At 41.0% G+C, this 26,997-nt stretch overlaps 1 protein-coding gene across 1 annotated transcript in view; it reads right to left on the bottom strand.

Annotated features, from left to right (window-relative positions):
* Positions 1–25,986, bottom strand: part of PDE4A (phosphodiesterase 4A) — a 498,332-nt gene extending 472,346 nt beyond the window's left edge. The window contains exon 1 of the mRNA XM_087956926.1: positions 25,869–25,986. The gene's annotated coding sequence lies outside the window, so the exon portion shown is untranslated. The remainder of the gene's footprint in view (positions 1–25,868) is intronic.
* Positions 25,987–26,997: the final 1,011 nt, after the last annotated feature.

Here is a 26,997-nt window from a genome sequence, read left to right as displayed (position 1 = left end):
ATTTTCACCTAAAAAAATAGGTTTCTTAATATCCAGTTATTTATTCCGTAGGAAAAGAGGGTAAGCTATCCTTTCAGCACCATCAAACTGCCGCTTTTTCCTCTTCTGGCAGGTATTATTCAGAAAGTCATACTTTTCAGGAATTTTATTAAATATGTCTTAGAGTCCTAGGAGCCAAGAAAAACTTTCTCCTTTCAAGCACTTTCTCCACTTCCTCCTGCGCATTCTTACCCGGCTGCCAGCTTCTTTATGGCGGTATTACGGACCGCCGCTACACCGTCCTGGGAAAAGGGGTTCTACCGGCCGGGAGGGGTCTGCAACACCCCAAACCCCTCTCCGGATCCCCCTACCTTCAGCTGCCCCTGCAGGGCAGCTAGCTCCGCACCCGTCTGGGTCGGAGCCCCAAAACGCTAGCGCGGCAGGGATTGCGCAGCCGCAAATCCCTGCCGCTCGCAGCCGACAAACCGGAAGTCCGTTATTATTATTATTATTATTCTGTTTCGCGTGTGTATTGAGAGCTTATGCACCAGAGACAAATTTCTTGTATCTCTAATCACACTTGGTCAGTAAAGTATTCTAAATCATGCGCTGAGCCTTTGGAGTTTCTTTCTTCTCCTAGTTCTCAGCTTGGAGTCAGGATGAGATTGGAGCACAGTGATATACCAGGTCCTTGGACAAGAAGGGCCATCTGAACTTCTTTCTCCATTGATGCAAGGAATTTCAACTTCCATCATCTTCATCAGTAAAATGAAAACTTCCAGAAAGGAAGTGTTATGTTGTACAATTTTAGATAGAAGATTGTGCAGTATTTATGCTGCAAAGACTATTCTACATTTTCCAAATATAAATACAAGAAAGGCAGGCCTCTGCTTCTAATGTTTGCAGTTACTATCATCTGCTATCTCATTTGACTTTAAATATAAACTTTTTTCCCTTGGGGAGTAGAATCAGATGACCAGAGAAGAGTTATACAAGGTTGATCAAAGTGGACATCCAAAGTGAAGTAGATGCATGCTCAAATTCTGCTTGCAAACTTGTAGTAGGAAAGTGCCTATATTTTTACTGTATTTTTACAATATCCCCGTGTTCTAAATTCCTAGGAGCAAGCAAAGCTGATCCAGCCTGCAGCTTAATATTGCAATAAGTGATAGATGTATACAATACTCCTAATCTAGATAACTATTATCTATCAGAGCCATGTTTTTATCCTAAAATAATACAGTCAAAATAGATTAGTATTTGGGAGAATGGAGAAAAGTTCTTTCACTTAAAAACACAGACTCAAACTAGAGGAATCCTAAGAGATACACATTTTTGATTGGTCATTCAGAATGTTTTGATTTCTCTGGGGAATTTCAGTAACAAAATCTTTCCCGTTTGACCTTTCTTTCTAGTTCTCTCTGCAAGCATTTATGATAATTTATTTTTGTTCATCAGCTATAATTGGAGAGTAGTCATACCACCATCTTTTATTATGTAGATCTTTTTCAAAACGTAAAGCATAACCTGTCACCTAGAAATGTAATTTCTGGCCTGTTGATACTGTAAAGATGCAGAAGAACCTTGCAAAAGAATATTAGGCAGAAGAATTTGGAGAATCCAGAATATAGAGTGATAATATAGCTGGGTCAGGGCAATAAAAGCTGCTTCATGTGGTGACTGTGTTCTGTAACAGCTTTTGATTAAGACGTTTGTCAGCAAACTCAGACTGAAGCAAGGCACTTGTTTTCTTGCATAAGGAGGCACAAGTAAATGCTTACAGAAGAACATTCAAGAGAATTATGTGGCTGAAGTGAAAAAATATATATCACATCCAAATGTAGTACAAAAGTCTAATAGTCCTTCTTTGAAAAGCAAGCAAACAAACAAACAAAAAACACTAAATGCTATAACAGCTACATTTCCCCTAGAAATACTTAGTCACTATCTAGCCCCATCCTTGCACAATCCTGGATGTGCTTGTGGGAATTGTAGAAGGAAGAAAGGCTGCCAGATGGTCCTTAGGTGCAACACATGCTTAGAATAATACCTCCTTTTATATTCTCAATCACTGTCTTTTAATTTCAGTTTTCCCTTAATCCATTTCTCTCAGTATAATGCAAAATACATTCCCTTCTATTAAGAATTGTCTACAAATTGCCAAGAATGACCACTTAATTGCAGTGGCTAGGGAAGCCAGCACTGGGGCCACCTAATATGTCTTTGGTCTCAGACTCCATTCATTGCCTGCACATTCCTTATCTTGGCTCCCACCTGCCACTTTCACCATCAGTCAGCTGATCAAAATATATAATATAAAAGTAGTTTTGTTGAAAAACATTTGTTATATTTTTATCCCATCCATACCACTATCAATACTCCTGACCAGCAAGTTAATACTGACTACTTATAGTTATTATATGTTTGGAGCCATTTAATTGTATACTGCCCAGAACTGGTCTGAAAGTGAGATGGGCAATCTCTAAATTAGATAGACAGATAGGCAGGCAGGCAGGCAGGCAATAACAGTAGGTGATAAATAAATACTTAATTTTGGATTAACATTTTAACAATTTAGTCTTAAAAGGCCTTTTAATTTAAGGACTACGATGGCAAAGAGCCGCCTTACTCTCTAGGCAGTTTACAATGTCAGCATGTTGCCCCCAACAATCTGGGTCCTCACATATAAATCAATATGCCAAGGAGCTAGGATCTAAAGCATTTTCCTCCAGTCAGTTGCTTCCCAGATATTTTGGCTTCCAAGTCTCATTATCCCTAATCAATATGTTTCTGCTAGTCCAGCAAGTTTAGAGGACACCAAATTGGAAAAATTACATTACGCTATACAGCACCGACTTCTCACTCTGGCCATCACTGGGAAAACTATCATACAATCCACATATTTATATTCCTGAAGAGCTATTTAACCACTGGGTTCCTTTCCATTTCATGAATTATGCACATGCATCTGTTTCAATCCAGATGATGGTCTGAGTTGATAAAATTTAGGTTCAAGAGCTGAAGGTTTTGAGAAGGAGATTTTGCCCACTTTCCTTTTCCTTACTTCAAATACCACAACCAAAGCTATAACTTCCGATGTTTGCTTACCAACATCCAAACAACATCAGTCATTCCATCACAGGACATACAACACCAACACAATGATGCCAAATTGACTTTATTACTCTATTTCTTGCCTTTGTTATTATATCATTTCCTTCCTGTTTTTTAGCTATTTCTGTTTCTACTAGGATTTTTATGCTCTCTAAGAAATCCTCAGGGGATTTCTCCTTTTGACAAGTATGAGGTAGAAAATGAGGCAAGGCCATTTTTCGGAAAGAAAACAAAAGCTTCACTAGTCAAGTATTTGAGGCACTGAGGAATCTTATGTCTATCATTCCATCTCTCTGTTTTTATATATTAAAATTCATTCTTCCAGAACCCTTATATGGCTCTCTGTGCTATATAAACTCACCTAGCAACTATGAACAGCTTACATATTGGGAAGAAGATGACTTCTACAAAAGATGTAAGTTCTAAATAATTGAGTGACTACTCAGGTAAATCTGCATAGGTGAGCATTTTTCATAGGGTGTAGATTCTTGTTTCTGTTGAGGAACTGAAGCTACTTTTGGAATAATCTATTGAGGGCTCCATGCAGGAGTGGGTTTCTACCGGTTCTGTCCACCTCTGTAGAACCGGTAGCTCTGAAGAGAGCAGCAGACATAGAACCTGTTCTATGTCTGCTGATGTTTTTGCCCACCCACCCACCCAGGCTCTTACCTGATCTTTATTTCCTGATTTTTCAACTTCAGCTGCCGAACGAGGCACAGCTGCAATTAAAAAAGCAGGAAAAGAGGGCTGTTTCAAAGACTGCTTCTCGGCACGCAGCGTGCTGATGATGATTTACAGGCGCACGGCTCACAGCGTGCAGGGAAGCTCGTAAATCCCGAACCGGTAGTTAACCCTGTTGTATCCCACCCCTGGCTCCATACCAAAGCTAAATAAGGCTGGAGCTCAAAATGAGGGCATTTACATATGATACAGTTTCACTACATTTCCAACCCCCAATTCCTTACAAACCACACAGAATGGCCTTCATTTCTGCCATTCAGATCAGGCAGAGAACTCCATAAACCAATTCTTTCAGCTATGGGGAAAATCCAGGATTAGAATTTGGAGTCCCACTACCACACCTGGAGTAACAAGGAGCTAACCTCTTTGCCTCACTTCAAAGCAAGAAAAAGGAGTAAAATGCCTACTCAGTTTGAACACATTCTGTGAGCATTTGTCTGGCCGCTGAAAATTCCTGGGCAGTTGTTATGGGTCAGAGAAGCCATCATTCTAGGTAGGCACGATTCTTTGATTCTTTTTGGTTTTATGCGCTGCGATGCTAAATAAGTAGCATAGCAATATTCTGGCAGTCAGATACTTTTTACTATACCTCTAACATTATTCTGTTGAGTGTGCATGTGTCTGTCAAAAAGAAACGAAAAGATTATATGTGATGGGTCAATGAACATATGAAACACCTCAGCACAACTGAGGCTGGGATGAAACAAAAATTCATTGTACACTACTTGAATAGTTTGAAAAAATAAGGACAAAGGATTGGGGGCTTAAGTAATAATAGAAAATTGACTAGAAGGATGAAGATTGAAGGGGGGTAGATACAAGGTTATACATGGTTTGTCTGATTTATATCCAACTTTTCTCCAGGAAAATTTATATCCAATTTATATCCAACTTTTCTCCAGCAGGTTACATAGGATCTTGCTCCTTTGAATAAGTAGATTGGGCTGAGAGAAAGCAACTGACTTCAAGATAACCAGAGTATTTTTATGCTGTTTATTATTATGGAAAACCAAGCAAAGCTATTTTTATTAGGACTGTGTGACTGACTAGAGAAGAACTAAAGTTTGCTTTGCTTATAATGCAGCCTATGTTCTTTTCCTAACATAGTTATACTGTAGTTCAGAGGCGGTATTCAACCGGTTCACACCTACTCGGGCGAACCTGTAGCGGTTATTTGGCATGGGTCGCCAAACCGGTGGCAACCCTTCGCTGGCCACGCCCCCAACCTAGTCGCCTGGTCACTCACTTGTGATCGCTCTCCTAGCTTTCCATTCCCCACGTCCTCTTGGGAAAAGGAAGAAAGGCATGGACGCTGCAAGTATCGCTTTCCCCGTGTGAGTTAAAGTGTCTGGAGTGAGAAAGAGTGCGGTCTGACAGAAGAGGTGGGGGTGAATCGAGCCTTGGAGCACTTTTGCAACATAAAAGAAATGCATTTTGGAAGCAGGTCTTTTAAAAACTTCTCCAAGGATTCCCCATGGACGCTGCAAGTATTGCTTTCCCCTTGTGAGTTAAAGTGTCTGGAGTGAGAAGGAGTTCGGTCTGACAGAGGGGGTGGGGGAATCCACTCCAGCCTTGGAGAAATTTAAAGGAGCTGCTTCCAAAATGCTTGTCTGTTAAGTGCTCTCTCTCTTCTCTCTCTCTCTCTCTCTGTGTGTGTATGAGAGAGAGAGAGAGAGAGAGAGAGAGAGAGAGAGAGAGAGAGAGAGAGAGAGAGAGAGAGAGAAGAGAAAGAAAGAAAGAAAGAAAGAAAGAAAGAAAGAAAGAAAGAAAGAAAGAAAGAAAGAAAGAAAGAAAGAAAGAAAGAAAGAAAGAAAGAAAGAGGAAGGGAGAGAAAGAAAGAAAAAAATAGGAAGAGAGAGAGATAAAACTCTGTGCTATTATTTTTAATTGTTCCATTATTTATCATGTGTTAATATTTTACACTGTCCCTACACCTAGAGTGATTTTTCTGCCTTTCTTTTGCCCAGGGCTACCACATATTTTTCAGGGTTTACATGCATTCAGTGTCAGTAGTCCAGAGCATAAAATACACATGTGTTTAACAAGAGTTGAAAAGGGACCTTGGAGGTCTTCTAGTCCAACCCCCAGCTCAGGCAAGAAAACTGAGGATGCCAAACTCTGAGTAGAAATCCTGGGAAAGGTGTCAGAATAATATTTAGAAGGGACCTTGGGATGAACCCTATACCATTTCAGAGAAATGGCTGTCTGGTCTTTTCTTAAAAACTTCCAGAGGTTGAGCACCCAGAACTTCTGGAGACAGGCAGTTCCATTGGTTAATTGTTCTCACTGTCATGAAGTTTCTCCTTAATTTTAGGTTGCTTCTCTCTTCAGTTTCCATCCATTGCTTCTTGTTTGCATTCTGCTTCTTTGGAAAATACATTGCCCCCCTTTCTTTGTGACAGCCCCTTAAAAGCCTGTTGCCTATCACACTCTTGAGTAAAGCATGTGAGCCATTTCCTCCTTTCAGTGGTCCGTGAAAGTACATCTATAGTATGCAGATAATAAAGTCAAAAAAAGTGAACAACATTTTTACAGAACTATAGATAAGTTGAGGCTGGGTGACAAGGAATGGCTGGGAGGGGAGGGGCCAGGTGAGGCACCCCTTGATGTGAGTGACATTGGCCACGCCCACCCAGTCACATGACCACCAAGCACGCCCCCCCAGTCACATGACCACCAAGCACGCCCACCCAGTCACATGACCACAAGTAAGCCATGGCCCACCAAATAAGCCATGTCCACAGAACTGGTAGTAAAAATTTTTGAATTCCACCACTGCTGTAGTTGATGAATACCAAGGACTTGCTTGTGCCTAAGTGGTGGGAGATACGCTGAAATAATATAGCGAAGATTGTAGAAGAACAGATTTCTCCATGAGTCCTGGCATTGTTAGAAATGTTTTAGCTTAAGACAGAAACAAGCAGAGCCCAAAAAATGCCAATTTAGCCCTCAATGCAAGCTGATTTCAGGAAGACAGGCAAGTTTGGAGCCTATTCCAACCAAATTCAGTGAGTTTATTTCTATGTACAGGTAGTCTTTGACTTACAACCACAATGGAGCCCAACATTTTTGTTGCTAAGCAAAACAGTTGATAAATGAATTTTGACCCATTTTACAACCTTTCTTGCCACAGTTGTTAAGTGAATCACTGCAGTTTAGTTAGTAACACCACTGTTAAGTGCATCTGGCTTCCCCATTGACTTTGCTTGGCAAAAGGTTGCAAAAAGTGATCACGTGACGCTGGGGCACTGCAACTGTCATAACTGTGAGTCACTCACCAAGGGGATGCTGCAACAGTTTTAAGTGTGAAAAACGGTCAGAAGTCACTTTTTTCAGTGCTGTTGTAACTTTGAACAGTCATTAAATGAACTGTTGTAAGCACTGCCTGTATGAGGGTAGAACTAGGGATTCAACAGCATTCCCCACAATTGCTCCTTTGCAGCAGTTTTTGAAAAAGAAACATTTGTTTTAACTTTCAGTGTTCCCTCTTCTGACCACCGGTTGAACATATACAAACCAACCCCTCCCAAAAAACCCTATTTTTTTATTTGCACCTCCTTTTGGATACATCAGAACTTTACCAGAAAGAGCTCCGTCCAATCCTTCTGTTTTCCTCCTAACCATGGCTCAATAAATTATAAACTCTTTAAATTCCCAACATAAAGAAAACAGCCAACTCTTAACTAAAAATAATTAGTTAAGTTTGTTTATTTACATGACCGGGTTACCTTGCCCTTAATTGATGAAAGAAAGAAAGAAAGAAAGAAAGAAAGAAAGAAAGAAAGAAAGAAAGAAAGAAAGAAAGAAAGAAAGAAAGAAAGAAAGAAAGAAAGAAAGAAAGAAAGAAAGGAAAGAAAGGTTCCTCAAAACAAGATGATAAAAATTAGCCATCAAATGAAGATGTCTGGAAGTTCCTTGTGAGAGGGATCTTTGCGGGCACACGAGCTGTCGCCCCAGCTCAGTTCCACTGCGCATGCGCACTTGCCTCCTGCCAGCCAGCTGATTTTCGGGTATCTGCTGCGCATGCGTGGGGCAGGCCACATGTGGGAGATGCGTGCAAATGAGCAGGGGGGCGGGGAAGCGCAGGGGGCTCTTGCATGCATGGGCAGGGGGGCAGGGGGAATGCAGGGGGGGTCCCGTGCACATGGGCAGGGGGGCAGGGGAAACACAGGGAAGGGGGCACGTGCATTGCATTATGGGTGCAGGCACACATGCGCGCACGCACGCACTCTTGGCACGCAACAACAAAAAGGTTATCCATCACTGTTGTAGGTCATCTAATCCAACCCCCCACCCAAGCAGACACGACACCATTTTTGACAGATGGCAGTCCAGTCTCTTCTTGAAAGCCTCCAGTGATGAAGCTCCCACAACTCCTGAAGGCAAGCTGCTGTCAGAAAATTTCTCCTTAGTGTGCTATCCTGGTTTACCACCAAGTTGTTCAGCAGGCTGGTGAAAAGTGCACTGTTTTGAAAGAGCCAGGCTCATGTTAAAGAGTGCTCCTTCCAAACCACACACCACAGGAAGCTTGCTGAGGTCAGGCGGCTGGAAAGAGACAACTGCTGTATTGGATGGTTTTGAAAATGCTGTGCTTTCCGGCTGTCAAGTAGAGTGTTGCTCTTTCAAAAACAAGCATCTCCCCAGCTATCTCTGTAGGAAGTGGTGGTGGGGAATGCCATGGGAGAAGAATGCCCGAGACTAGAGGGGGAGGAAAGATACAGGCAAAAGATATTGGGCTAATCCTGTCAGTGTGCAAGTCACACGGCAGAGCTGGCAATAATAGGTGGCAATGAGTATGCTCTAAACCCCTCTGACACAGTGCTAATACTTGTCATTTTAAGGGTAAAACACTATATTCAACATCTGTATAGTTGAGGAAGACTTAAAGTTGGGCTGAGAACTCATAGCAATAGCACTTAGACTTACTGTATTTGCAGCACTAAGCAGTTTACAGAGTCACCACATTCCCTTCAACAACCTGAGGCCTCATTTTACTGACCTCGGAATGATGGAAAACTCAGCCAATCTTGAACTGGTCAGAATTGAACTGCTGGCAGTCGGCAGAGTTAGCTTGCAATACTGCATTCTTACCACTGTGCCATCATGGCTCTATAAAAGCAATATGCTGGGGATTCCACAAAGATGTTGCCAAGAGATTTTTGTACAATTGTATGTTTAGATGCAAATGGCCCAGAATCTGAGGAGGATACCACATTTTGGTCCTGGGATTGGGTCATGCTGCAGATTCCCTTTGAAAAAGGGGTGAAGGGATATGCTCATACTCCTAATGTATCCATTACAACCACACAGTGCTTGATTCAATGTTAAATATTACAGTAGCTTTGGAGGGTGCCCAACCATGGACATAGTTAACATTTTAAACAGTTTCAAATAGCCGGCGCGTTTGCACACCTTGCACTCCAAAAACAACTTTTAAGAACCAAAATCAAAGGGCTACACAGCTCCAGCTTCAAGATGAGAGTAATAAGATGGAGGGCAGGCCATTATCTCTGTGTGCCTTCACATCCTCCTCTTCCATTTCCCCTTCCATTATGTGCTTTTAATGTGGTTTAGAGCAGGGGCCTCCAAGGTTGGAGACCCATGATTTAGAGTTGGCTGTAGAAATATCCAGAGGAGAGGTATTTGTAGATGTGGAACCAAACAACAAAGAAATACAGACTGCTTCTGTTTATTAAGCATTAAGCATTAAGTACCGGGGTGGGGGATACTGTATATGGGCATTCCATTATCTCTTATGCACAAAGTTTTATGTGACTTCCGTATCTCTCTCCTTTTCCTCTCTAAAATGGAGTGGCCCAGTTTGCAGTAAAAGATTTGAACCCCACAGAAAGACTGATCGCTGTGTATGTCTGATGAGTCACAAACAAGACAAAACTGGTCATGTACTGCCTCCTAGTGCTCAGTTTCACTTAGTCCGATTACTGTACCAATATTCCAAAAAGCTCCCGTGCTTGCACACTCTAGCACCTTGCAAACTACAATCCTGGAAAAGAGATTTCAGAAAATTCCTTTCTGTGAATGCCTCTGCCTGTGTAAATCAGCACTCACTAAAACAACACACATGCTTCTTCACTGTCAATCTTACCCAGATCTCTGCCACATCAACTCTTAATATGAGTAACCTCTCTTACTCACTGCCCAGGCTATACTGTCCTTTCATTCTTGCATGCAACAACTTCTGGTTATACAAACGTGGATTCATAGATTTGGTTTACAGAAAAGACGTGAAGTTGGGCATTACATTTAGTGGGGGGAGATGAAGAAATTTAAAATCATTACACTTAGTGTAACCGCTTGCTAGTAACATCCAAAGCTGGCTGTCAGCCCAAGTCAACAGTAAACAGCACTGCATGTTATTGGCATGAGATTGCCAAAAACTACAACTTTAGATGTTCTCAGATGATATAGAGAAGAAGACACTGTTTTTCCCAATGTGCCCCTTACAGTCCTATTTGGAGGAAACTTGCCTCTTAGCTCACAGAAAGCATGTAATGTCAGTACAGCGGGTTGTATTCTAGGCTTGCTCAAATATCATTTGTTTAGTTAGTGCATTGTATGATTGGCTCAGCTGGGCAAGAATCAATCATCTGCACACTGTAAGTTCTGAAAGGAAATAGACCAACAAAGAATTTCTTAATGAAATCCACAAGCCTCAATCTCCTGAGGCTCTCATTTAATTTTCTAAAAATAAGAGTAGGGAGAATGATACCAATGGCGCCTTTGTGCACTGTGTTAACCCACAAGTTGTTTGCTTGGTTTTGATTCAACATAATAAGCCCATAATAACTGATAAAGAAACATAAAGCCAAATTGTTAAATGTTACTATATTTCATCTCCAAAGAAGTACCATTTTATTACTTCTGATAGAATGATTTTATTTATTTACATGATGAGTCATTGGATAAACTAGGAGGACTGATCCAGACTTCCAGAGAGTCAGTTGTCTAGCCTATAATGGACCAGATAAAAATATTAATAAAAAGCTACGTAGCTTTTTCTCTGGTAATATCACACTACTAACTAGAGCATACAAAACATTTGCTAGACCAATACTCGAATACATCTCATCAGTCTGGAACCCACATTACGTATCTGATATTAGCACAATTGAGAAAGTCCAGAAATATTTCACAAGAAGAGTTCTCCTCTACTCGTTGTAGAATACCTTATGCCACCAGACTTGAAATTCTAGAACTAGAAAACCTTGAATTACGCCGTCTTCGGTCTGATTTAAGCATGGTATATAAAATCATACATTGCAATGTCCTACCTGTCAATGAATACTTCAGCTTCAACCATAACAACACAAGAGCACACAATAGATACAAATTCAAAGTTAACCGCACCAAACTTGATTGCAGGAAATACGACTTCAGTAATAGAGTGGTCAATGTCTGGAATACTCTACCCGACTCTGTAGTTTCTTCCCCAAACCCCAAAAACTTTAACCTTAGACTGTCTACTATTGACCCTTTCCTAAGAGGTCTGTAGGGGGCATGCATAAGCGCACCAACGTGCCTACCGTCCCTGTCCTATTGTTTCTCTTATTCTTCTTTTATTTTTCTTATATGTACCCATTTCATGTATTCACAACTATGTATACACTTATACTTATTATCTTGTAAACAATTGGCAAATTAAATAAATAAATAAATAAAAATAAATAGATAATGAGATAATGGTCCTATAGGTAAGCATGCATTCATTTCTAAAGAAGTTCATTGTCTTCCAAGACCACCATTCGAGGACTTTCTTTCTTTCTTTTTCTTTCTTTCTATCTATCTCTCACTTTCTTTCTTTCTTTCTTTCTTTCTTTCTTTCTTTCTTTCTTTCTTTCTTTCTTTCTCTTTCTTTCTTTCTTTCTCTTTCCTTCCTTTCTACACTAATGAAAGGCAAGGATGGACACAAGCATCGGTTTCATTGATATAGCAGTGTAAATTGTCACATCAAATTCATCATATTTATGAAGAAATTTGCAATAGCTGGTAATTTATCTTGAGAAATGAAACTGTTTCTGCATCTGTCCTGACTAAATGCAATAAATATAGCCATCCCCAGCATGGAGAGACCATGGGAGTCTAGCTTATTAAAAAAGTTATCAAAAAAGTTATTAAACAGTTATTTAAAAAGGAGAAGACAGGCAGGGGAAAACCAATCATAACTGTGATGAGAAATAGTCATTGCCTTTATTTATGACAACCAACCAAAACTAAACAAATAAAATTTTAAGCTTTGGAGAACTCCTTTCTATCAGGATTACACCAGGAAAGAAACTACAAAGCTGATAAATTAAATGTGATGTTTAAACATGAAACCTGCCATTTGAAATTAGTCCCTAGATATTGTAAATTGTATACAAAATCAATGTTGAGGTGTTGTTAATGTTCAATTACATCTACTCTTCAAGCAAAAAGGTCTCCCAGGTCTAAATATACAAAAAACATTTATCCCTATCACTGCAAAGAACAGAAATAATAATAATGAAAAATCTACACTCTTAAAAATAGCTAAGTAGGCTCAAGAAAAAAATTGGTTTCACACAAGAAACCAAATAGAAAAATCAATTAAAACATTTTCACCCAAGCTTTTTAATTACTTCAGTTGTTTGCATTTATATTGTTTAAAAATTGTTTTGGTTTAATAATGTTTTAATGGTTGTTTTCATAATATTTCTGTTGTTTTAATTCTTTTTTTGTAATCCACTCCCAAGTATTATAGTGAGGAGTGCTAATACTTTAAATATATAGAAATAATATAATATTTACAGTTCTATAGAAGCCTGATGATGGCAGATGAGATTCTGCCGAAACGTTGCTACAACTTTAAAAGCACAACTATAATGACGTGGGAAAATACCCGAACAAAGCTGAATACCATACAAATAATATAATACTGTATACTGTATAAACACAGACACACTCAAATGTATTAATTAGAGATGCAATCCAAGCTGCTAACTTTGGATTCTTTCAAAGCCCATGTGAAGAAACAATTGCCCTATTGTCATTCTATGGGGAAGTAAATCCATATTCACAGTTGGGCAATGTCCTTACAAAAATTGACTAGCAAAACAAGCACAAAAGATCTGCAAACTTTCAATTTCTCCAAAACCTTTTATCTGACAAAAGGTTATACAAAAGAAGAGGATAGGGACAGATGTTGGAAAAGCCAAACATTACATCTGATTTTTAATCTGTTGAAGTTCTTCAACTCATTAAACTGACTGGTTTTCAATATTTATACACCGCTCCAGTCATATTGTCAGTCCCAAAGTGGTTGTTGTGAACTGAATAAAGAGGTAGAGTTGGACACAATTTGAATCAGACTTTACTGGACCTTGACCTGGTTCTATATAAAGTTGGGATTCACACACTCACAACTATTTAAATTGAGCTAGGCACTCACAGCCTTCTGCCTGAATGGACATTTGCTTTGGTTCAAAGCTTTAACCTCAAACTCTTTAAATCCAGAAATTTGCAATTGTGGTTTAGGGTGATTTTGATCACAATTTTTGTGATCAAAAATTGAAGTCAGTCCTCAGGAAGAGCTGCAAGATAGTTGTCTGAAAATGGACTCTGGCCCAGTCAGCCCAAGCTACTTCACAGGGTTGTTGTGGAGTAAATAGGAGGCAGAAAGAGTATGTTCACCAGCTTGAGTTATTTATAAAAATAGAAATTCCTATTTCTTTCACCCCAGTCAGCTAGGTTAGTTTTTCAACTAATATAACACTGACAGATATTCAGTAAATTGGCAAACCATTCCTTCTGAATTACATACTCACCCAAAGAGCTGGCAAAAGCCAGATTCCCATTCTGGCAGTCTTCTCCAAGCTACCTTTATATTGATGTAGTTGGGCCTCTTTTCCAATTAGCAGCAAAAGATTATATCTGGCTCCTTATCAATCTTGCATATATCTAAATATTTATCCTCTGAAAATAATGTTAAGGACCATCAGATTACAAAGTACAGCCATCCATTTTCTTGCAGATGACTGAGGAAAAGAGAACATGGCTTCTTTTTCAACAGTCCTCTAACATAATGGCCATTGTCCTTGGGAGAATCTGACAAAAGTACACATTGCCTATGAACTGGGGCTTGTTGTTGCAATTACCTTCTCAGTTAATGTACATTGTTAACGATCCTTAATGTACATTGTTAACGATCCTTGTTTTTATCTCTGATTCTTTTTCTATTGTAAGCTGCCCGCAGTTGCACTGTTTGAGTTGGATGGTCATAAAATAAAATTTGTATCTGCGAATAGGGACATGCCATGCATTGTGGGTAGGACCTTCGGGGTACAGTCTCTAGGTAGGAGGTTCTCTGGGAGAAGGACCTTGTTTTCCAAAATGATATTACAGTACTTGAGAACATATGTGAAGCCTGCATTGGGGTTTGCAACAGTTCGTGTGTGTTTCTGCTGTGAGCAGAAATTTATGGGCTGCAAAAAGAAAGGTATTCAAGACCACTTTCAAATCAACATGGGTTTTCAGAGTGTCTTCCCCTACACTACAATGTGTCTTGTTTGTTCTTGCTTAGTAGGTTATGTTAATGCAACTTTTTTATCAATGTTTAACATGCAAAGGTGATGGGGGCAACAAAAACTGTGGATTCCCACTCACAATCCATCCCCATATTGAATTGAACTGACTTAAATAGATCAACAATTTTACACCTATTGTAGCCCCTATCTGATTCTGACCCTGACAGAAACCCATCCAGTACTGCACATTTTATACCCAAGATAATAGATGGCCTAATACTGACAATACTTACCATGGGCTAATACAACTACTCTAATAATCTTCATATTACATCTATCAGGACTGGTTCTTATAGCACTGGCAATATTCATGGGCTGGTTCAGCCAAGCAAGCCAGTCACTTTCTTTATTTATAACAAGATAGTGGAAACAGCATGACACTTATAAGCTCTGAGGTAACTTCCGTGACTGCAATTGCAATAAAAGCGGCTCCTTGTGCACTCTTAAAGTCCTCTGGAGTTCTATTTCCTCCAATTGCTCCCATATGCAAGAAGAATTACAGCAACTCTGGCACCTCACCAACATTAACAGCATACACTGTTTCATCTCCAGGACATAAAAGGGAAGGAAGGCTACGTCAATGACTTTCAAAGTGCATGATAGGGAACTGAGGGGTTCCTTAGACATCTATCAGCATTTCCTCAAAATGCAAAAATTACAATGCCAGCCCTGCTTCCCTGAAAGGCCATTTCACCACTACCCAATAACTCTTGTTTTACTTAGCCTCAGAAAGACAATCAAGCATGTTCAAGAAGGCACATAGAAATATCCTCAAATTATTTTCAAGTCAAAGATAGAGGAAATGATTCCATGAGTGTATAAAAAATACATACGCCAGCATTCATTCATTAAGGTAAACTAGCACTCTATCTAATGGTATTTATAGTTAGGCCTAAGCCTGGTATTTATCCTCTTCGTAGCACATACTAAAAACCGCAGCCCTAGAAATGTCTCCGTCACAGTCAGGCTGGCATGGTTAACCCACACTACAGTACCTTGCTGTCAGAAGTATAGAAGACAGTCCCATATTCCACAGCCCTGTAGAGAGGACTACATGCTCACAAGGAATGCTGGGAGTTGCACTCCCAATTCTGTACCTTTAGAGGGCAGCAGGTTTGGCTGAGGCTGTTGTGAGACTAAAAACAGAAGCTGTTTAGAAATTAAGTGGATGATCCACCAAATCATATTATGCCATGGGCAAAACCAAAGAGTCTTCTAAGTCAGGGGTCTCCAACCTTGGCAACTTTAAGCCTGGAGGACTTCAACTCCCAGAATTCCCCAGCCAGCTTTGCTGGCTGGGGAATTCTGGGAGTTGAAGTCCTCCAGGCTTAAAGTTGCCAAGGTTGGAGACCCCTGTTCTAAGTCATTTGAAGGGAGCTGGTTATTTTGGAAGGTAGGCAGATGGCTCGCGCGGATGGATGCTTCCTTTCTCTTAGTACCTAGGCCCAAGGTGGCTAATATCCTCTGATGATGTAACCTAGTTTGGATAATGAAATATCAAGCTCCAGAACGACAGTTCATCTCAGCCATGGAATGGCTGGGACATCTAAGCCAGATTCAGGTTCCCTTTTCTCCAAGTTGATAGAATTATTCCATTTCAATCTGAAACAGCAAATCTTCTCTCTATGAAAAATAACCCTCGATATAAAAAAAAATTGCTTGTCAAGCAAAAAGCAAATTTCTATAAAAAGAGAACTTTGGAGGTTTGGGGACTAGTTTTATTTTAATGGAAGCATGTAATTCTCTTCAATTCAAAGAGGTTTAACCCATGTTTCTTTCAGAGTGAAAATTATATATTTGTCCAATTTCTGTGGCTCATCAAGGTACATGTAGGAGATCTTGCTGGGACTAGATGCTATCTTCTGAGAGGTCCACAAATTCTAATTCGTTTAGGCAGGCAAAGTGTTTGGTTGTCATCCATGCTGGACTTTACAAATCCATTTCCAAAAAACTCCCTCCTTCTCTTCAGCTAAGGGGGAAACGATACTCTTCATGGCCTGAGCAAGATTTGGAAGTCAGCTTTCCAAGGGCCTCCAACACTCAGGCCAGGAACACACACCTTTCTTACTCCAAACTCAATTTTAATGTTTTTTTTAAAGTGTTCCCCAGATCACTTTGCATTCTTTTCCTCCCTCTCCAGCACTTCTCCCCCACAGACAGAAAAGTCAGAAGCTAGGGGTTGGCCAGCAACACACACCTTTCCAAAGTGACATTTAATTCAACCATTGTCCTCCTCAAATCCTGCAAAGTTCAGGATGAGAGGTTTGCTTTAGGGACCTCCCAGCAGGGCTGCTGGTCAAAAAAAAAAAAAAAAACCTGGAGATCAAGTTTGACTCCCATCCTGATGGCCATTTGTAAGGCCCTAAAAACCTGGCTTCTTCCCAGACCCGGGCCTCCAAGTGTGTGAAACAACCTGTCTCCTGGTTGTATTAGCGATTGCCGGATTTCTCTCAGCTGGAATGTATTTTAATTGTTATAGTTGTCATTGCAATTTTAAATATTGTTCACTGCTCTGAGTCATTTAGTGAGATGGGTGGCCAAATAACTTGACCAAATAAATAGGTGAAAGGCAGGCAGGAAAAACAAAAGACTTCTGCACCTACTGGATTTCCATCTGCCACTCCGCTGTTTAAGGTCCAAGAACTTGCCTTTCCAGTAACTAATGCCAAGTACCTTGTCTCTGCTTGTTTAGAGATGAATTTTTGCTATGTTATTTGTGGGGAGAGGGGGCTAAAAGGAGTGGGCAGAACCTCCTTATGGATGAGGAATGCAAAGGGACAAAAATATCAGTAGTCCTGTTAGTTCCCTCCTGCCTGTAACATGAGCCCCATGTCTTCTCTCTCTTTGCTTCATAAAATTGAACCCAATATTCTAGGGCAATATTTCTCAAACTCTTCATTGTTCTAATGCAGAGGTCTCATTCTCGTGGCCCACGGGCCAATTGTGGCCCGCAGGACGATATCCTGGGGCCCCCACCGTGATATGAAAGTATAATATTAGTGTGTTCTCCATGCGTCACTAGCTGGCTAAACACTTCTATGTGCGGCCCAGCCTCACCCAGACTCTGCCTCCAGCGGCCCCCAGGTAAATTGTGCTTGAGACCCCTGTTCTAATGGGTCTTGGCACTTTCTCACTCTTCCCACAGCCTTGTTCCCACTTGGATAATGTGAAAGGAGTCATAGGAAAAGAGTCTCGATGTATTCTGAAGGAGCCAAAAACAATGTTGATGCTTATAATGAATTATTTTTTCATATGTTTGCATTTTTAAAGGTTTTTTTTTTCTGTAATAACAATGCTCCGGATGTTTGTAGCTGCCACAGTTTTATGAAAGTGATGAAAGCTGTCAGTGATTTTCCAGTGGACTTCAGGCATACAGACAGAAAATAGAGCGACCTTTCTCTGTGACATAGCAACCTGGGTTGATCTTGCAGAGGGTGTGTCAGATCATTCCTGTTGTGTTTGACAAAACATTCCCCTCTGTTTGATAGTAACCAGTTTGTCATATTTTTTTTTGTTTCAATTGTCATTGCAAATCTCTCAGCACTCTTTAAAAGATACTAAGGAAACAGTAATGACCATATAAAGGCTTTGGCAGCTGTGCCCTTTGAAGACTATTCAAAAATGTGATTCTGGAATCTTGATTTTGGAATCCAGTATCAGAAGTAATTTCAGAACACTCCCAATATCTGATCTTGCTGGGCTTGGGAGCAAGAAAAGATAAAAAGAAGGACCTATTCTACCTCTGTGATTGAAGGGAAAAAGGGAACTATCAGAGACTATTTCAGCCAGTTCCTGTCAGCCTGCCAATTGGAAATGCATTCTCATCATCATTATTATTGATCAGAGAAACAAATTAGGACACTCTGTAGTTCTTCATCTGATGTCCTCCTTAAAAAACTTTATTGAAGTTTAAGTATTGCATTGTGTGTTTTGTTTTCCTTGGATACTATATGTAGAAAAAAGTAAAATCACACAATAAAAGTTACATAGGATCAGAACTATGGCATTAATTGCTTCAAGTTTCATTTCTTCCAAACCATACAGACCTTACCTCTCAGAACTAAAAAAAAAAAAAAGATAATTTATCATCTTGGAGAAATCCATGCTCTACAGAACCTTGCAGAATATAACTAGCAAATCTTTCTATAAGCAATTTCAGACAGGAACTTCTTTATCAAATCATACAAACTTGCAGATCAAAACAACGTACAGTATAAATATTAAATCTATTTATAGTATTTAGTAATTTCACTATAAATTTATTTCAATTGCATGTGGCATTAAAAGCTGCACTCCGATTTACCTAAAAGAGAGCCATCTTCGTTATGGAATCCCCTTTTCATCAAAATTGCTGGACCTGCATTTTATTGCAAATATCAACAGTGAGAAGCAGGAAATACAACGGAATAGGAAAAGTAAATAAAACACCAAATAAAATGCTGTCATACAGGTAATGTTTGCATGACATGACTGGTTAAGACATTTCGCCTCCACTTCCTAGATTTCTTTTCACAACTTTATGCACCAGTAGCACATGCTTAAGGGTGTCCCAATTGGCTGCCAAATTTATAGTTCTCTCGGCTGAGACAGATAAATAAATAGTTACACCAACTAAGTAAGTAAAATATCTGGGGTGGAAAGATCAAGTCAGCATGACTCTGTATTGGTCAGGGGGGATGTATTTTGTTGGGTATCTGTGCACTATCTCACTGCACCTTTTCAGTCTATTGCTTCTAATTTGCTAGACTGGTATTCTCAGGGTTATAATTACTTCCAGTTTCTGCTCTTTGTCCTCACAATTCCTCTTTACTTCCTCTGACAATGGAGTCTAGAAAATATTAAAAAGGCAGAATATTATATTTCCCTGGATGAGAAAAGGAGAAAAATGTTTTTAAAGACAAAGCAGCTTCCTGTAGCTCCCTGCCCCCCCCACCCCCCCACCCGCACCAGGGTGATGGGATCGGGGCACGATAGGATTAGCCCTCTACCGATCTCACCACATGGCACCTGGGAAAATTGCATCACCCAGCAAGATTCAACCAAGCTACCTCCGCATGACTCCCCATGGAAGTTTGACAACCAATCAGGAAACATTTCTTGCCACAGGAACAGGAAGCAAGTTCAAAGCCCAGAGAAGGCATAAACCCAAGGGACTCTCAACATCTCTTCCTTTTTCGCCCAGGAGCTCCAAGGCATGCAATCCTGTCCACCATTAAACCTTCTTTCCAAGCAACTTCCACGAACCACTCGGAACTGAACCCAGAAGGATATTTCTTCCAACAGGAATAAACACCACACTAGATTGCATATGAACTAGGACAACGGTTGCCAACCAGTGGGCCGCGAGAAAATTTTGGTGGGCCGCAGAGAAATCTCACCCCCAGAGCACCCCCCCCCAAAGCAATTAATCCAGGCTCGCAGAAACACAACGCTGCGCTGTCCACATGGCCTACGGGAACCCTCCCCGCCCACTCACTCCTTACCGGGTAAACTTGTCTGCTAAATTGCTATTTTTCCTTTTTCCAACCATCATCTGTTCTGCTGTGCTGGGAGATTTAGATTAGCTAGGAAGCAGGAAATGATTGGATTTCTTGCTTTCTAGCTAGTCTTTAGATCTTCGGCTCTGCTTTTAAGTACAGCCGAACCTTGGGACTGAAGGTTTGCTTGCAAGCAAATTCAAGCAAACTCAGGCAAGCAAATTCAGTAAAAATAAATTTGAGAGACTGAGCTAGCCGATGGCAGATAGATAGATCACTGAATGATTCTGTGAGCAACTCAATCTGCCTGCTTTGCCTGATTTTGGGTAAAAGTTGCTCTTTTTTTATAAAAAATCCAATATTTACATACATGGTATGCTGTGAGTTAATTTTGTGAGTTTGCTTGCAAGCAAATTTTATGTGACAGACTGAGCTAGCCAATGGCAGATAGATAGATTTCTGAATGAATCTGTGATTTTGTGAGGAACTCAATCTGCCTGTCTGCTTTGCCTGATTTTGGGTAAAAGTTGTTCTTTTTTATAAAAAATTCAATATTTATATAAATATTTATAATATTTACATACAAGCCATGCCCAGCCAGTCACATGACCACCAAGCCACACCCACAAATTAGGCCACACCCACAGAACCGGTTAGTGGTCCCTGGGATCTAAAATTATGAGTTTGGTGGTCCCTGAGGTCCAAAAAGTTGGCGACCCCTGAGGACCTTTCATTCTTTTATTCAGAATACAGGTAAATGTTTTCTATCAAAATGCAATTTTCTAATACAAATTCTCTTTTTTAAAAGACCAGCTTTTTTATGAATTGCTTTATTATTTTGGTTTTCTGCTGCCCAAAGGTCTCACAATATATACCCACAATATTTTTTTCTCCAAGAGATATGGTAAAACCAAAACAGTCACAAAAATGGACTGCCTAGAGATAGCCCAAATGTTCACTTAGCCTCTCTAGGGTGTTATCTTAATTGCAGATGGGAAAAGAATAACTTAGCACCACCACCACCCAAAAAAGAAAAAAACCCAGTCTGGATGAACTTTATCCTTGACCCAATTCCTGTTAAGAGTCATACAAAAAGAGCAATTGTTTCATTGCAGGAAAAAAACTGAGGAGTACAGTAAGCAAAACAGCATGCTTAATAATCTCTCTCTCACTTTCTTTGAAAAGGCATGTTAATCAGCAGTAAGGATTTGTTTGGTTTCACTTATGCAGAGTCCTTTATCATGAACCTGTATCAGTATAAGCATAGTATATATTTCCCAAGTGACTGCATGGTTTAAAACACTGTTTCATGCTTTATGGATCAACATTAAGGGCTAAAAGTGTATAGATGGTTCTAGTTAAAAGCAGTTTTCTATCCCATGGCACTGTCCAAATGTTTACTCTAACTTCCATCATTGTCAGCCAGCAAGCCAATGGAAATTGGGAGTACAACTGAACTGGAAGGGACCAGATTGGGAAAGGCTTTGGGAGATGGTTACGAATTTTGCAAATTCTGCTATCACAAAAATTACATGGTGTGTTAGGTGATGGAACATACAGAGCTTCTGAAATTGGGCAGTTTATAAAGCTAATAAATGCATACATGCAGAAATGCATGCATACAAATAACGAAAATTTATTGGCAAGTCTCCAACGAATACAAGCAAAATAGGCCAACTGAATGTGAGCTGATTGTATACAATTGCAGCACTATGCTTACATCAGACAACTTCATAGAACCACAGCACAAGTGAATACTGGCTGCACTGATGTTGCTATTTCTATCCCACAGTATCAAGAGCCCCTAGAAATTAAAGCAGCCTGTATGTATCATAAATGAATAAACAACAATTTCTAACATTAATTAGTTAAACATTTGGAGTACTTCATTAGCCACTGATTTTTTTTTGTCTTCTTCCAAACTTGGGGGGGAATGGTAACTTTGCTCCAGAGTGCACAGTTTACACAGTCAAAATAACACACTGCCACAAAGGAAACTAAGGGACATCAGGGAATATCCTTGAAAGTGCTCTGATGGATAAATGCAAATGGCTCTTATGATTTGGGCCTGTCCTAATCACAGCAATACAGATTTATGACAGCCAGGTGGCCTTTCACTCCCTTAATCTACAATGGTTTCTATACAGATGCATCAGAAATGTCAATTTACAGAGAACACATTTATTTATATCCTATTATTTTTATAAATTACACAAGGCAGCAAGCATACCTAATACTCCTTCCTCCTATTTTTCTCACAATAACAATCCTGTGAAGCCAGTTGAGCTGAAAAAGATTGACTGGCCCCAGGTCACCCACACAGCTTTTATAGCTAAGGCCAGACTAGAACTCACTTTCCCAGTTTGTAGCCTGGTGCTTTAATCAAACCAAAGTGGCTCATTGACAATCGCCAAGCTATAGCAATTTCATAACACGTGGTTATGCAATTTGAGATCCAGAAACATAATCAGGTGAATTCCTCTTACAATAAGATTCCACTTCCCTTTTATTAAAGAGCTGCAAATATTTCTGACCACCGAATACAATGGGATGGGAAACTCGGGGGGAAAAAGAGCTGTTGTGAAAATATCAGATGAATCTGTGGAACCTCACACCTCCTGGCAACCCATCCCCCCAGGATCCATATCTAAAGTCTTACTTGGCTATAAAGTGCATTGTATAGTTAGTAGCTACCACACTGGGGTCACCTTCCACTCTAGACATACATTAAAGGTCACATGTGTGATCTTTTGTGTCCTTTCATCATTGTAAAGGTTTCCAAAACCAGTTGTTGAGAAGAACGTTCAAACTGCTGTGGCCTGATGCTGACAAAGCTCGCTTTCTTTTCTTTTTTTCTCTTTCCTCTCTCTCTCACACACACAAACACATACAAACTCACAGAATTAGCTTGAATTTGTACCACCAAAGTTGAAAGAAAATAATGGAAAGAATGCTGGAACTCGCTTTCCCTTGGCTTGTTGTACAAGATACGCTGCTTGGTTTCTACTGTTTGGGATGCAGCACACGCTCTCCTCTTGTATTCTGGGCAAGCAGGGTAGCCCTGCTTTGCAAATGATGTTCCTCTGTTTCCAACAGCAGGTTATCAACCGCTAGGAAGAAAAACAAGTGAATTTCCCCTAATCCTCCCTCCCAAAACACAGCAGCCACATGGTAAGCAAGACTATTGCTGCTAATGACCCTGGGCAAGTAAAAAGCATAGCCCATCCAAGTCTCTGAAATGTCAGAGGTAAAATAAACAACATCCCACTCCCAGCCAATCATTAATGAAGAGCATAATCCATCAAAAGTTCATGTGTTCAGAAATAATGCTCTCCATTCATTTCAGCAGCACTCACATAGCCTCAGGAAAAAAAAATTCCACAGGATTTTATGAATTAGATGTGACCAGACTTCTACTCTATTGCTATGAATATTGTTTCCTAAAGTGCCACCTGAAGAGCCTACCTTCCCTTGCTCCAGGTTAAGCTTGGATTAAACTTCTCCAGCACTACACAATAGGAAACGTATACACCTGTCATTCGGGGGTGGTTGTACAGGTGTTCCATTTATATTTCTGCAAATGTTAATGTTCTGGCAAAGCACAGAACAGGAAGTGGATCAATCAGCATGCAGAATGCACATCTCTGCCCAAGGTGCAGTTGGGATCTGGAAAGTGTGCGCCTCGGCCTGTCTCCAACCATCCGCAACCTCCTCTTACTCATCAACCCCTTTGCAACATAGGTATGCAGTGACATCTATGTGCAGTTGTGGGCAACTTTAAATCAAGCTTTAGGCTGCCATTACTATCACCTGACATGACTTCCAGGTGCTCTGAACTATAATCCGCAAACTTCTGGCCCAAACTTCTAGTGAGCTGCAGGTTGCCTGCCCTGCTGGAAAAAGCGTGTTTGAAATTTTATGAGGCTGAAGTTCATCAGCCAGTCACAGCTCTCGGACCAGCAGCATTGTTAACAACAGGAACATGAAAGGGAGGGACATAATAAGGTCCCTTGGTACAAACTTGGTTGGGGACAGAGGTGGGGCTAACCTGCAATGAATGTGTCTAGCTGTGAACCGTATAAAGCCTTCTTGGAGTTCTTCCAAGTAATCTTGGAAGGATTCTTTAAGGTATTTTTACGGAAAGAAAAAGTGAGAAAGAAGCAATATATAAAGATGTACTTCTTTCTTATTATAAGTACAAAATGATTTTAAGATAGATTTGGGATGATAATATGAACTGTTATACAATAAATTAAGTAAATTATGGTTATCTTGTAAAACATGAATGAATAAAGGTATAGTCAAATGATTGATCAATAATGATGTTAAGGTATTTAGTTTTTGATTGACAATATGAGATTATATGTAATGTAATTGTAATTGAAGACTACGAAATGGAAACACAAAACAATTTGTAAACCAACCGGCACACTGTATGTACACCTATGGAAGACAGCTTGATGTTTTTATGTTTTGTTTGTTTATGTTTGTTTTTAAAAACCAATAAAATTTAAAAAAAAAAGTGAGAAAGAAGCAGGTGGAAAAGCACAAATGGGTTGCACACATCAAGAGACTTTGTGGTTTGAACCTTTTGAAAAATGCTGTGAGTGAGCTGTGGCATTGGCAGAATAAAAGTCTTGCCTGGAATCCACCCCGGATTCAACACCAATGTGGAGGTGCCCCTCCTCCTCCTGGCTCAAAGCCCAGCCGTTGACTGGAAAGGACAGAGTTTAAAGAAAGGCTGGGATGCTGTAAAAGAGAAGGAAAGGAACCTCTCAAAGAAGCTTGGTCCTAGTCAAACTGATAGCCTGAGTAGTCAGAAATAATGGGCATCCATTGAATAATCTGTAGCCATGAGTTTCTACAATCTTTTCAGACTCATCCATGCAAACACCCTGACAGAAATGATGCATTATCAACCAGCAACACAAGACTTCTTCTTCTTTTTTTTTAGTTTCAGAAATGCTCTTTTATGCCTTTTTAAGTCAGCCTTCCTCATGGACAACTCGCACTCTGTCCAGGTACCATCCCAACACAGTTGGTCTTACTGGAATCTGGTTTAGAGTCTACCAATTCGCACCAGCATGAATTTAATATCCTGTTGTGCCCTTAGATGGGCTACACTGCACCTAGGATGATTCGACAGCAATGTTGAAGGCAGTCCTGCTTATGCAAATCGGCCCAGATTTCTATTTTGGGATTCCCCTACAAAATCTATCTGAGGAAACTACAAAGTGATGTAAAGACGAAGGATGGATGGGGTAGGGGCGGGGACTTGTGTTCTTTCAAATCCACCTGGAAGGTCCCTAAAAGAATCCAAACGAAATCTGGACTAAATCTTTGCGTTTCACTGCACAGGAGACCACGCGAACCCAAAAGGCGCGTGGCAGGGCTGAGCAGACCCTCACGCGTAAAGAAGCCGATACTCCACGAAGAGTCCAATCCGTTCCGCCCAACTCGGCATCCGTGAGGTAAATCTGTTCACATTTGCAACCTAGCGCCCGGGGAAAGTCGCCGCAGTATAGAGGGGCGGTCAACGGAACAGCCCTGCACGCCAAAACACGACCAAATAAACACGCGCGGAGGGGAGAGGAGGCAGCGCCTCTCCGCCGGCACCGAAGCGCGCCCGCAGAGGCCGGAGTCCCTGCAGCAATTTGCCACCCTGAGTGGATTCAACGCACCCTCCGGAAACCGTCTGCAGAAAAATCAATCCCTTCTCGTCGAGGTTGGCGTTTTGGCGCAGAAACGGCCAGCGCTTTGAAGCCTCGAGTGGGTTTTCTCGCCTCTTTTCCCGCTGCAGGAGTAACGCGAAGCAGGGTGGACGGGCAAAGCTAGAGGAGGAAAACCAAGCCACCAAGACCGAACGCACCATAGCAGATGCTCTGCAGCAAGCCCGGATCATCCAACAGAAGGAGGCAGCTGCCTGCGCAGCCAGAAGGGACGGGGAGAAAGAGAGAGAGGCGGGAGAGGCAGAGACGCTTCGCGTTGCCCTTACCTTGCAGAGCAACTGAGGTCCCTGGAGCCGATCGGCGCAAATCAGGGAGGTGCAGCAAGTCGGTCGAGTTCTGTTTTCCGCCCGGCTTGGGTTTCTGCAGGGTGCCAGCAACCTCGTCCGTTGGGGAGGCCGATGCCTTTTGAATTTCTGGCGTGATGTGGACGCGATTCCACAGCGAAGTAGCGCGCGAAGGAAAGCGTACCGCCGCGCCCCCACCCCCACCCCACCCGCCCAGCGGGGCTAGCAAGCCGGGGAAACCCCGCCTCGGCCAGGCGCTTTCTACCTAAAGTCAGTCAGCGGACAGGCTAGCGGGGTTGAGAGCGAAGGAGGCAGTCGGGAAGGCTAATTGTGGCAAGTGGGAAGCGGCTGGTGGGCGCGCGTACGTGTGTGTGTGTGTGTGTGTGTGTGTGTGTGTGTTCGCTCACGAGGCAAGCTAGCGCTGGGGTTCGCGTAAACAGAGTGTACCGTACGCTTGGGCGATGCAGGAGAAGAGAGCTTGGCCTCGCAGCTCCAGCAGGCAGAGAAAAAATACGAAGGAGTAGACTGGTACAAGTAGTAAGCGCCCGGGTGTGAACCCTGAGAAAAACCAGAGCAGTTCAGGATCACGTGAATAAAGCATAAACTGTTTCTCTGTGAACATGTGCAGAGCTCTAACTCTGTCCGAATAGTAATAGGGGGTCGATTTTAAAAAAAAAAAAAACAATCCGAAACTCTTAAGGTCAGATCACTTTAATGAAAAGTGACTTTCCATTATAAAAGGAGCCAGATGTTGATTTTGAGCTTACCAAGCTTTTTTCCTGACCAAGTACACATCTTCCTTTACTGCTGTTTCAGGAAGCATTGGCTCAAAGAATTTGGATTTGAAAATGCTGCCGACTTCATTCCTAGCATCATTACTCCCTTGGGAGCTAAAAGGCCAATGGACAAAACTCTTAGGCTGGGTATACACAAGTTGGACTACAATTAACCCAGGCCATGGCTGGGCTGGAAACAATTTTGGTTTTTGTTAACTGAGGTGAAAATCTGTGGCTAGCCCATAGTTCAAGCTATCAAAACTGGCTGGAGGATTTCATCAGCATATTTAAAACTTTTCCTTTTTTTAATTCAAAGAAAATAAGATTGATGCACA

The sequence above is a fragment of the Notechis scutatus genome, chromosome 2, assembly GCF_049901735.1.
Source record: "Notechis scutatus isolate UNSWTSFEM ecotype Mainland chromosome 2, rNotScu1.2, whole genome shotgun sequence".
Lineage (NCBI taxonomy): Eukaryota > Metazoa > Chordata > Lepidosauria > Squamata > Elapidae > Notechis > Notechis scutatus.
The sequence above is the reverse complement of the archived record's forward strand: the minus strand, read 5'-3'. Positions and strand labels throughout refer to the sequence as shown.